Source organism: Callorhinus ursinus, unplaced genomic scaffold (genome assembly GCF_003265705.2).
Source record: "Callorhinus ursinus isolate GAN/ISIS: 27379988/994484 unplaced genomic scaffold, GSC_fseal_2.0 scaffold16, whole genome shotgun sequence".
NCBI classification, from domain to species: domain Eukaryota; kingdom Metazoa; phylum Chordata; class Mammalia; order Carnivora; family Otariidae; genus Callorhinus; species Callorhinus ursinus.
In genome coordinates, this window is record NW_027397078.1 from 1,639,615 (window position 1) to 1,651,380 (window position 11,766).

Below are 11,766 nucleotides of genomic sequence, written 5' to 3' on the forward strand. Positions count from 1 at the left end.
GAGAGATCTTATGCTCTACCACTCATTGTCAATTGCAGACCTCTACAGGAAGAGGGGGTCCTTTGCAACTCCGTACTACTTAACTATCCCAGGAGGAGGAAGAAAGGCTTTCCTCCTCCCCTGGCAACAGCCCAGCCAATGAGAGACTATCACAACTCAGCCAATGAAAAAACCACTGCACTTTGAACTCCCAGTTTATTCCAATTGACTTTTTGTTTATAACAGCCCCTCACAACTTCCCCCTTTCCTCTGTAAAAGAGCATTCCTCTCATTTGTTCACCTGACTTGCCTCTGGTTTCTCCCATAGCTTGAATGTCCCAAATTTGCAATTCTCTGCTATTCTCCAATAAACCCATTTTTTGCTGGTAAAATAATGGACAGCTATGTCTTTAAGGCTAAGAACTGAGATGTTGGGATTATCTGACAAAGTCTTTAAAAAAGCTGTGGTTAAAAAAAAAAGCTTCAACAAGCAATCATGAACACTTTTGAAACAAGTGTAAAAATAAAAAATCTTGACACAAGAAAATATTTAAATAAACAAGTGGAAATTTTGTAAGTGAAAAATAAGATAACCAAATAAAAATCTCACTGGATGGGTTCAGGAGCAAAACAGAGATGACAAAATAGTTACTGAACTTGAAGATAGATCAATAAAAATTATTCAATTAAAACAACTCCGAGAAAAAGAGATTGAAAAACAAACAGAATCACAAGGACATGTGGCAAAATACTATGACATCTATAGTTTCTATCATCAGAAACCCAAAAGGAGAAGTGACATAGTATGGTGATTAAAAATATTTTTATCTTTAATTTTTTACAAGATTTTATTTATTCATCTGAGAGAGAGAGAGAGAGAGAGAGAGAGAGCACAATCCAGGGGGAGTGGCAGAGGGAAAGGGAGAAGCAGACTTCCTGCTGAACAGGGAGTCCAACTTGGGGCTCAGTCCCAGGACCCCAGGATTATGACCTGAGCCAAAGACAGACACTTAACTGACTGAGCCACCCAGGTGCCCACAAAAATATTTTTAAAGGAATAATTGCTGGAGACTTTGCAAATTTGGCAAAAGACATAAACCTACAATCCAAGAAGTTCGGGAAACACCAAACACAATAGACCCAAACAACCCATGCCCAGACACATCGTAATCAAGCTCTGAAATCCACAAAGAAAAAAAAATCTTGAAAGCAGCCGCAGGAAAAGGGTGCATTATTTATAGGGAAACAACGATCCAAATGACTGTAGAAGTCTCTTCAGAAGTAATGGCAGCCAGGGGCGCCTGGCTGGCTCAGTCAGTAAAGCATGTGTCTCTTCATTTCAGGGTCATGAGTTCAAGCCCCATGTTGGGTGTAGAGATGACTTAAATAAATAAATAAATAAACTTAAAGGAAAATGTATTTAGATGCAATATTTAAGATAACAAGAACATAAAGAGTGACTAACAGGAACTGTATGGTGGTAAGGTTTCCACATTCCATGTGAAATGGTAAAAATATTGATTTTTTAGTAGTCTAAGAAGGGTTAGGTATGTATATTTTAACTCCTAGACAAATCATTTTTAAAAGTATGCAAAGAGATAGTCAAAAACACAGTAGATAATTTCTTTTTAAGATTTTGTTTATTTATTTGACAGAGAGAGACACAGCGAGAGAGGGAACACCAGCAGGGGGAGTGGGAGAAGGAGAAGCAGGCTTCCCGCTGAGCAGGGAGCCCGATGCAGAGCTCCATCCCAGGACCCCGGGATCATGACCTGAGCCAAAGGCAGATGCTTAACGACTGAGCCACCCAGGCACCACCACAGTAGATAAATTTAAGAGGAATGTTAAACAATGTTCAAATAACCCAAAGGAAAACAAAAAGCAGGGAAGAAACAGAAAACAAATGATAAAATGGTACACTTTGTACACAATGGCATAAATCCAAACATCTAGTAATAACATTAAATGTAAATGATTGGGGTGCCTGGGTGGCGCAGTCAGTTGGGCATCCAACTCTTGGTTTTGGCTCAGGTTGTAATCTCAGGGTGGTGAGATCGGGCCCAGAGGGAGGCTCCGCACTCAGTGCAGTCTGCTTAGGACTCTCCCTCTCCCTATGCCCCTCCCCCTTGCACTCACACTCACTCTCTCTCTCATTTATAATATAAAATAAATAAATAAATCTTTGAAAAAATAAAATAAATGTAAATGATCAAAGTCAAAGAGTTTAAGGATGGATTTTTTAAAAAGATTTTATTTATTTATTTCACAGAGAGAGAAAGAGACAGCGAGAGAGGGAACACAAGCAGGGGGAGCAGGAGAGGGAGAAGCAGGCCTCCCGCTGAGCAGGGAGCCCAATGTGGGGCTTGATCCCAGGACCCTGGGATCATGACCTGAGCCGAAGGCAGAGCCTTAACCAACTGAACCACCCAGGTGCCCCAAGGATGGATTTTTTTTCTTATAAAAAAGGCAAAATGACCCAACTATATGCTATGTACAATAAACTCATTTCAAATATAATGATGTAGTTAAGTTAAAATAAAGGATGCAAAAAGATATACCAGATAAGCACTAATATATAAAACAAAAGCTCGAGTGGCTCTTAATAGAGGACAAAATAAAGTACAGAACCAAGAACATTACCAGGGCTAAAGAGAGATATTACAAACTGATAAAAATTCATGAAGAATACATAATAATCTATAACATGTATACACTTGTGTTGGGGTCCCCAAGACCATCCCAGGTTCAATTATTTGCCAAGAGGATACACAGAACTCACCATATAGAGATACCCAAGGCTAATATTTACTATGACTTAAGGATACTAGGCAAAATCAGCAAAGGGAAAAAGTGCATGGGGTGAAGTCCTGAGGAAAGCCACACAAGCTTCTAAGAGTCCTTTCCCAGTGGAGGCATACAGTTCATCCCCCTACAACGAATTGTGATAACGCATATGCCATGTTGTCTGCAATTGTCTACCAGGGCAGCTCATGATACTCAGTGCTTTTTCCCCCAAGATCAGAAATAAAGAAGAATGTCCATTCTCACCCTGGTTATTTTACATTGTATTGGAAATTCTAGTCAGTTCAGAGAGGCAAGAAAAAGTCATAAATGTCTTATAGATTGGGAAGGAAGAAATAAAACTACTCCAATTCTCAGATGACACGATTATCTGCATAGAAAATCCCATGGAATTTATGTTAAAATTCCCGGAGCTGGGGTGCACGGGTGGCTCAGTCAGTTGGGCCTCTGCCTCTTGATTTTGGCCTCAGGTCATGATCTCAGTGTTGTGAGATCCAGCCCCACGTCAGGCTCTGCACTCAGTGTGGAGTCTCCCTGAGATTCTCTCTCCCTCTCCCTTTGCCCCTACCCCTGCTCACTCGCTCTCTCTCTCTCAAATAAATAAATACAATCTTTAAAATAAAACTTTTTAAAAAGCACTGGAGCTAATATGTGAGTTTAGCAACATTGCAGAATACAAATCCAACACACAAAAATCAAGTGTATTTCTGTATACTAGCAATGAACAGTAAAAACTGAAAATTTCTTTAAGATTTTATTTATTTAGTTTTTGAGAGGGAGAGAGAGAGAAGTTGAGAGTGCACGCACAAGCAGGGGGGAGGGAGAAGCAGACTTCCCACTGAGCAGGGAACCCAATGTGACGTGGGGCTTGATCCCAGGACCCCAGGATCATGACCTGAGCTGAAGGCAGATGTTCAACTGACTGAACCACCCAGGCATCCTGAAAACCAAAATTTTTAAACACACACACACACACACACACACACACACACACACACACACACTACTATTTTACAATAGCGCCTCAAAAAAAAATCTAACAAAAATATACAGGATTTGTGGATGTTGTAAACTATAAGAAGGTGATGAAAGAAATAAAAGACCTAAATAATGAAGAGACATACTGTGTTTGCAGGTTGACCGATTCAGTATAGTTAAGATGTTAACCATCCCCAAATTGATCTGTACATTTAATGCCATTCCAATCAAAATTCCAACAGAACTCTTTTTGTGTGGATACAGACTACTCAATTCTAAAATGCACGTGGAAAAACGAAGGAACTAGCATTGTCAAAGTAATTTTGAAAAGGAAGAAAGAAATTGGAGGGCTTACATGGACTTTGACTTACTATAAAGCTCCAATAATCAAGACAGTGTGGCAGCGGCACAGGGATAGACACCTTCGTGAGGCCGTATCTGGGTGTGAAGGTGTGACTATGAAGGGGCAGCACAAGCGAGCTCTATAAAATGATGGAACAGTCGTGTATCCTGAATGTGGCCGTGGTTACATGAATCTATTCATGTGTTAAAACTCACAGAACTCCCAAAGCCAATGTTTACATTTTTGATATTTCGGTTATGTATTTAAAAAAATTATCCTATAGCTTGTCCTGTTTTGTATCTGTTTTCTTTCACTTAACATTATGTCTCTGTGGGTTTAGTCCATTCGTCTCCATATCTGTGCAGTATTCTGTGCTATGAAACTGGCACAATTTATTTACATGTTTTCTTTTTTTTTTAAAAGATTTTATTATTTATTTGGGAGAGAGAACAAGTGATGGGGAGGGGGAGAGAGAGAGAGAAGCAGACTCCCCACTGAGCAGGGAGCCCAACGTGGGGCTCGATCCCAGGACCCAGAGATCATGACCAGAGCCAAAGGCAGACGCCTAACCGACTGAACCACCCAGGCGCCCCACAGGGTTTCCTATTAGTGTGTAATTGGGTTATTTCCAGCAGTTAGCTACTACAGATAGAGTTACTATATGACCATTAATGTATGTCCCGGAATGCTCACCACAGCTAGTATGTGATGGCAAGAACCTAAGTCATATACTACCTATCCATTCAGTGGAAAAGTGACTGCATAAACTCTGGCTGTAATAAATAATGACACAGGGGTGCCTGGGTGGCTCAGTCGTTAAGCGTCTGCCTTCGGCTCAGGTCATGATCCCAGGGTCCTGGAATCGAGCCCCGCATCGGGCTCCCTGCTGTACAGGAAGCCTGCTTCTCCCTCTCCCCCTGCTTGTGATCCCTCTCTCTCTCTTTGTCTCTCTCTGTCAAATAAATAATAAATAAAATCTTTTTAAAAATAAATAAATAAACAACGACACATCATCAAACCCATTTCAGAACATGTGAACCACTGTTTGCACAAGTTTCACAAGTGTTAATGGGAATCTGTCGTGAAGATGACACACGACTTTAATGACTGCAGATGGGTCGCAGTAACCAATGAGGCAGTGAGCTCCCTGAGTTCATCTTGGTATCCCCGTGGGCGGAGGTGAGGACAAACGGGAAGGACATAAGTGGCCAGAGAGGACCTCAACTGGACCTTGGCCCATGGTTCTGATTTCAGAGCTTCCCACCTGCCTGAGTGCGCTGAGCGCTTCCGGGGAGGCAGCCCCTGGCTGTGCCTGAGGAGGCCCAAATCACGGCTTCCCGTCCAAATCTGACCTGCTCCTCCTCTTCTGGGGCCAAATCAGCTTTCTCATCACTCCAGAGCCCTTTCCATTCATGAGCATGCCCTGTGTGCGGGGAGCGTAATCGTGCCCATCGGGCAGGTGAGGAGACTGAGACCCATGGAGGGCAGGAGCTGGGTCTGTGGCCCAGCAGCAGGTCAGTGGGCAGGTTGTGGGTGGGTCATTCCTCACCCCACAGCCGTACATCCCCTCGGGCCATCCAGAGCTGTTCTGCTACCTCCTCCTCAGGCCTGTGTCTCCTCGAGACCAGCAGCCCCCGTGCATCTACGTGCCCCAGCTAGGAGTTGTAGTCGCAGCATTCAGACCTTGGGAGGGGCCTGGGTGGAGGCAGAGTCGGCAGCTGGTCAGGATCTGAATGGGGACCCAGGGGCTCTTTTCTAAAACCGGGCTCTGCTGGGGATGCTCCAGTGCCTTCAGGGTCCTGAGTGTGCCCGTCAGGACAGGCCAAGCTGGTAGCCCAACCTGCCCTGTGGTCAAGGCAACAGAACCAGTCCATCTTGTGGGGGGAAAAGCCTAAAATGAAACCTTTCAATGAGAAAAAGATTACAAATGTGAGAATTTCCCTTTAACCACAGAAATGAGCTTCTGGTAGGAGGAAGAAGAGCAGGAAGAAGAGGAAAACCATTTGCAGTGACTAAGACCAGGGTCCTCTGGGAAGAAGAGGCAGAGCTGGCCCTCGGCTGCCCCCCAGCTGTCCACACGCAGAGAGGGAGGCTCTGAGGGACACCCAGGTCTGGGGCTCATGTACCCAGAGGTCTGTGACCCTCTCAGGTGTGAATGTTTGAGTCTCTGTCCCTCCTGTCTTCTTCCCTGAGGCCTTCCTGGTCTTGGAGACGAGTTGCCCCCTGCTGGTAAAGGTTGGAATATGGACGGTCCACGGCTGAGCTGTGCCTGGTGCCACTCACACCTCACTGTGGGACCACGGCTTCAGTCACGCTTCCCTGAATGAAAGGAAAAGGCCACTTTGACTTTGCAGGAAGCTCGGGTTTAAACCTGGACTTCCCTGGACTCCAGACATCCAGAATGGGAAGTGGAGGGGTTGTACTCTGCGGTCAGGTGATGGCTAGGCTGAGGGCTGAGACCCGAGGACAGATAGCAGGGGCCCCTTTGAGATCAAGATACTGGGCCTAGTAACAAGGAGGAGGAGACAGAGGAAGATTATGGAGGCCCCAACAAAGGACTGTGCTCAGGGCTGATGAGAACACAGAAGGCACTCAGGGCTTCAGTTTCCTCATCTGTACACTCGTGATAAAAATGGAATTTACATCGTGGCGTTGGTGTGAGAAAAGCATGATTCATGTAAAGTAATCAGCCCAGGGTCTGGCACAGAGTAACTGGGAGGTAAATGCCGATAGTGTTGTTCTTGTTATCCTTACAAGAATCACCCAATCTTAATTATCTGGTGACATGCTGTTCTCCCTACAGGATGGGCAAATTGCTCCCTTCAAGGGCAAGCCCCCCATCTGTCCACCTCCATGGCCTCAGGGTGGGGACACTGGCAGTGACCACAGAGGTCTGGTGAGGGAGGGGCTGAGTGCTAGGCAGAATATGGCCCCCCAAAGATAGCCACATCCTAAACTGTAGGGCCTGGAATATGTCAACTTACATGGCAAAAGGGACTTTGCAGATGTGATTAAGTTAAGCATTTTGAGATGGGGAAGATTATCCTGGATTATCTGGCTGGGTGCAATGTAAATCACAAGGGTTCTTATAAGCGAAAGAAGGAGGCAGGAGAGAGAGAGTCAGAGTGATTTGATGTGAGAAAGACTCAACTGGCCATTGCTGGTGTTGAAGATGGCGGAAGGGGCCATGAGCCAAGGACTGCAGGCAGCCTCTAAAAGCTGGAAAAGGCAAGGGAATGGATTCTCCTCAAGAGCCTCCAGAAGGAACACAGCCCCACAGACACCCTGTGAGACTCCTGACCTCCCTGACCTCGGGAACTGTAAGATAGTGTATTTGTGCTGTGTTCAGCCACTAAGTTTGTTGCAAATTTGTTATATCATTTTTTTAAGGACATTTTTCTTGTTTGCTTAATTTTCTAACGGAGTTTCTTTTCTTTTCTAAGATTTTATTTATTTATTTGACAGAGACAGAGACAGCGAGAGCAGGAACACAAGCAGGGGGAGTGGGAGAGGGAAAAGCAGGCCTCCCGCGGAGCAGGGAGCCCGATGCGGGACTCGATCCCAGGACCCCGAGACCATGACCTGAGCCAAAGGCAGACACCCAACGACTGAGCCACCAATTTGTTACATCATTAATAGGAAACTACTAGGTGGGGAAACACAAGTGCTCCCCACTCCCTTCCTTCCTCCCTCTCAGGTCCACATTTCTGACAGAAATGCCTAGTCCTGTGGCCCCTACCAGATGGTGCCCCTGGAATGAAGTGGTGGCCCTGTCACCTTGGTTAACCTGAAAAAGTGGGGGAGACTGGGAGAGTGTGGGTCCCCTGGGGAGCGTGTGTGGGGATCCAGTGCCTCTCAAGGGGGCAGGCAGGGAAGGGGCCAGGGGTACAAGGAGGCCTCCACCCTTCACATTATCCACCACTATAACAATGCACACACTTGAGGGTGGGAAGGAGGTGTCATGGGGGACGGTGTTTGCAAGAGTTCTGGGGGTGGGAGCTGATAACAGCTGACATTTACTTGTTCTGTGCTAGGCACTGCCCTAGGTAACTGATGTGTTATCTCATTTAACCTTCACCATAACCCTGTGCAGACAGCAAGTTATTACCCTTGATGGCAGACAAGCAAAGGGAGGCACAGAGAGCTTAAATAGCTTGCCTATCGTGTGACATAGTGGCAATTTAGTCCTGGACGGTACCACTCCAGAGCCCTTCCTCTTGCCTGCCCTGCTATGCTGCCTGAATTGCTAGATTAATCAAATATGTTCATGAGTGACACCATTACATGTTTCCCCCAAAGCTCAGTGGGCATTAGCCCCTTTTTAAGAATGGGAAACTGAGGCTGGGAGGGGACAGACGACTTGCCCTAGGTCGCACAACCAGGACTTGGGGTCCTGGCTTTTAAATGAACTTTTTTTTTTTAAAGATTTATTTATTTTTATTTTGAGAGAGTGAGAATGAGAGAGAGTGTACATGAGAGGTGGGAGGGTTAGAGGGAGAAGCAGGCTCCTCGCTGAGCAGGGAGCCCAATGCGGGACTCCATCCTAGGACTCCAGGATCATGACCTGAGCTGAAGGCAGTCATTTAACCAACTGAGCCACCCAGGCACCTTTTCTGGGCTCTAAAACCACATATGGGGGTGCCTGGGTGGCTCAGTCGGTTAAGCGTCCAACTCTTGATTTCGACTCAGGTCACGATCTCAAGATTGTGAGATCAAGCCCCGCATCGGGCTCTGTGCTGGGCGTGAAGCCTGCTTGGGATTCTCGATCTCTCCCTCTAAATAAATAGATAAATAAATATAAATAAATAAATAACCTCTCTCTCCCTCTCTAAATAAATAAATAAAATAAGACAAAACCATGTATGAATGAGGTCCAAGGGGAGATGAACTCTGACGTCTGAGGACAAAATGGACAGATTCTCTCCATCCCCCAAGAGGTGAATGTCCCTGCTCCATGGCTGGTGTCAGGAGACACAGAATAAACAAGTCCCCAAAACATGACTTCCACAGATAGGGCTGAGGGAGCCTCGGTATCCTCCAGGACTGAATGCAAGACCTTGACCCCAGGAGAGGTTCTGAAGGAAGTAGTCCACCTATACTTCGTGGTCTAGACGAGAAACTGGGGTCGCTCAGAGCCGATGTGGAGGAGTCCCAAAGAGTCACATCACTCCCAGGACTCACTGCATTTTGTTTTACTTGTGACTTTTTTTTTTTGCCTGAGAAATGTACATTTCAATGAATATTAATGAATTGCACATCCATGAACAACCACCCATGTCAAGCTGTAAACTAGTATTGACATTCCAGAAGTCTCCTGGGGTACCTTCCCAATTATATCCCTCCCTCCCTCCCTCCCCCATGGGTAAACATTATCATGGACCTGGTGATAATTATTCCCTTGCTTTCCTTTATAATTTTACCACTGGTAATGGATTCATTTTGCCTGTTTCTCTGTTTGGCTTCTTTTGCTCAACATCATGTCTGTGCAATTCATCCAGGCTATTCCATGTAGTTGTAGATCTTTCATTCTCATTATACAATATGCCATTCTGTGAATATATAATTTATCTATACACTTCATAGCACATCTGGTTTTTCTATTTGTAGTTTTTAATAGTTTTTGAGCTTTTCATCAGTTAATTGTGTTTGAATTATCTTCTCTCAATTTGCCTCCCAATTTGTGGCTTTCACTCTATGGTGTTTTTTGATCAATAGACATTCTTAATTTTAATGTAATTGAATGTTTTATAATTGTCACTTATGGTTAGTGTTTTGAGTCTTGTTTAAGAAAAATTTTTCTACCATGAGTATATGAAGGTATTTTTCTATATTAAATTCTTGTTGTTTTTTTAAAGATTTTACCCATTTATTTGAGAGAGAGAGAGAGAGTCGCAGAGGGGGAGGGAGAAGCAGACTCCCTGCAGATCAGGGAGCCCGATGTGGGACTCAATCCCAGGACCCTGAGATCAGGACCGGAGCTGAAGGCAGAGGCTTAACCAACTGAGCCACCTAGGCACCCCTCTATATTAAATTCTTAAAGCTCTTTAGTTTTGCTTCTCACATTTAGGTTTTGAATCTGCCTAGAGTTATTTTTGTGTTGTAAGGATCCAATTTCATTTTTTTCAATATGGATAACAGATTGTTCCATTTATTGAAAGTCCAACCATTTCCCACTGGTCTCACAATACCTCCTTGGCTACCTATTCTGAATCTACATATAAGTGGGTCTGTTTCTGAGACCACTGGTCTTTCATTAGTCTATTTGTCTACCTTTGCAGCAGTATCACACCATCTTAATTGCTCTACCTTACATTAAGCATGGGTGTTCTGGCTAGTTGGCACTTCCACATAAATTTAAAAACTAACCTGTTATGATACGCAGACACGCAAATCTATTGAAATCGTGCCTGGATTTACATTGAACCTACAAAACAGTTCAGAGGGAACTGACAGCTTTATCAATTGACTCTTTCATTCAGTAACATGTGTATCTATTTATTTAATCTTTTAAAATGTCTTTCAGTAAAGTTTTATATTTTTTTACTAAAAGATCTTGCCCTCTTGGGGCGCCTGGCTGGCTCAGTTGGTAGAGCATGTTACTTTTGATCTCGGGGTTGTGAGTTCGAGCCCCACATTGGGTGTGGAGATTACTTAAAAATAAAATCTTTTAGGGGCGCCTGGGTGGCTTAGTCAGTTAGGCCGCTGCCATGGGCTCAGGTCATGAGCCCAGGGTCACGGGATCGAGCCTCACATCGGGCTCCTTGTTCAGTGGGGAGCCTGCCTTTCCCTCTCCCTCTGCCTGCTGCTCCCCTTGCTTGTGCTCTCTCTCTCTGTGTGTGTCAAATAAATAAATAAAATCTTAAAAAAATTAAAATCTTTTATTTATTTATTTATTTATCTGGCAGAGAAAGAGCACATAAGCAGGGGGAGCAGCAGAGGGAGAGGGAGAAGCAGGCTCCCCGCTGAGCACAGAGCCCAACTAGTGGCTGGATCCCAGGACCCCAGGATCATGACCTGAGCTGAAAGCAGACACTTAACTGACTGAGCCACCCAGGTTCCCCAAAAATAAAATCTTTAAAAAAAAAGATCTTGCCCTCTTTTGTTAATTTCTAAGTAGTCCATAAATGGTATCTTTATTAAAATTTTGTCTGTTGTTAGCATATAAAAGCAATTGATTTTTGAATGTGCATTTTTGTATCAGAAATCTTTTTAAATTCTTAATAATTCTAATAATTTGTCAATAGATTATTTTGGATTTTCCACATACACAATGGTATCATCTACAAATAATGACAATTCTGTTCTTCATTTCCAATCTTTAAATATTTTTAATTTCTTTTCCTTGCCTTTCCTTGCCTTACTGTGGTTGTTAGGACCTCCAGTACAATGCTGAGTAGAAATGGCGATAGCAGGCATCCTTGCCAGGTTCCAAATGTCAGAGCTCTTAAAATTTCATTTGAAGTATGTAGTTTACTATAAATCCTTGTAGATAGATACCGTTTATGTTAAGAAAATATATTCAACTGGGGCGCCTGGGTGGCTCAGTCATTGAGCCTCTGCCTTTGGCTCGTGTCATGATCCCAGGATCATGGGGATCGGGCTTCCTGCTTCATGGGAGGCCTGCTTCTCCCTCTCCCACTCCCCCTGCTTGTGTTCCCTCCCCC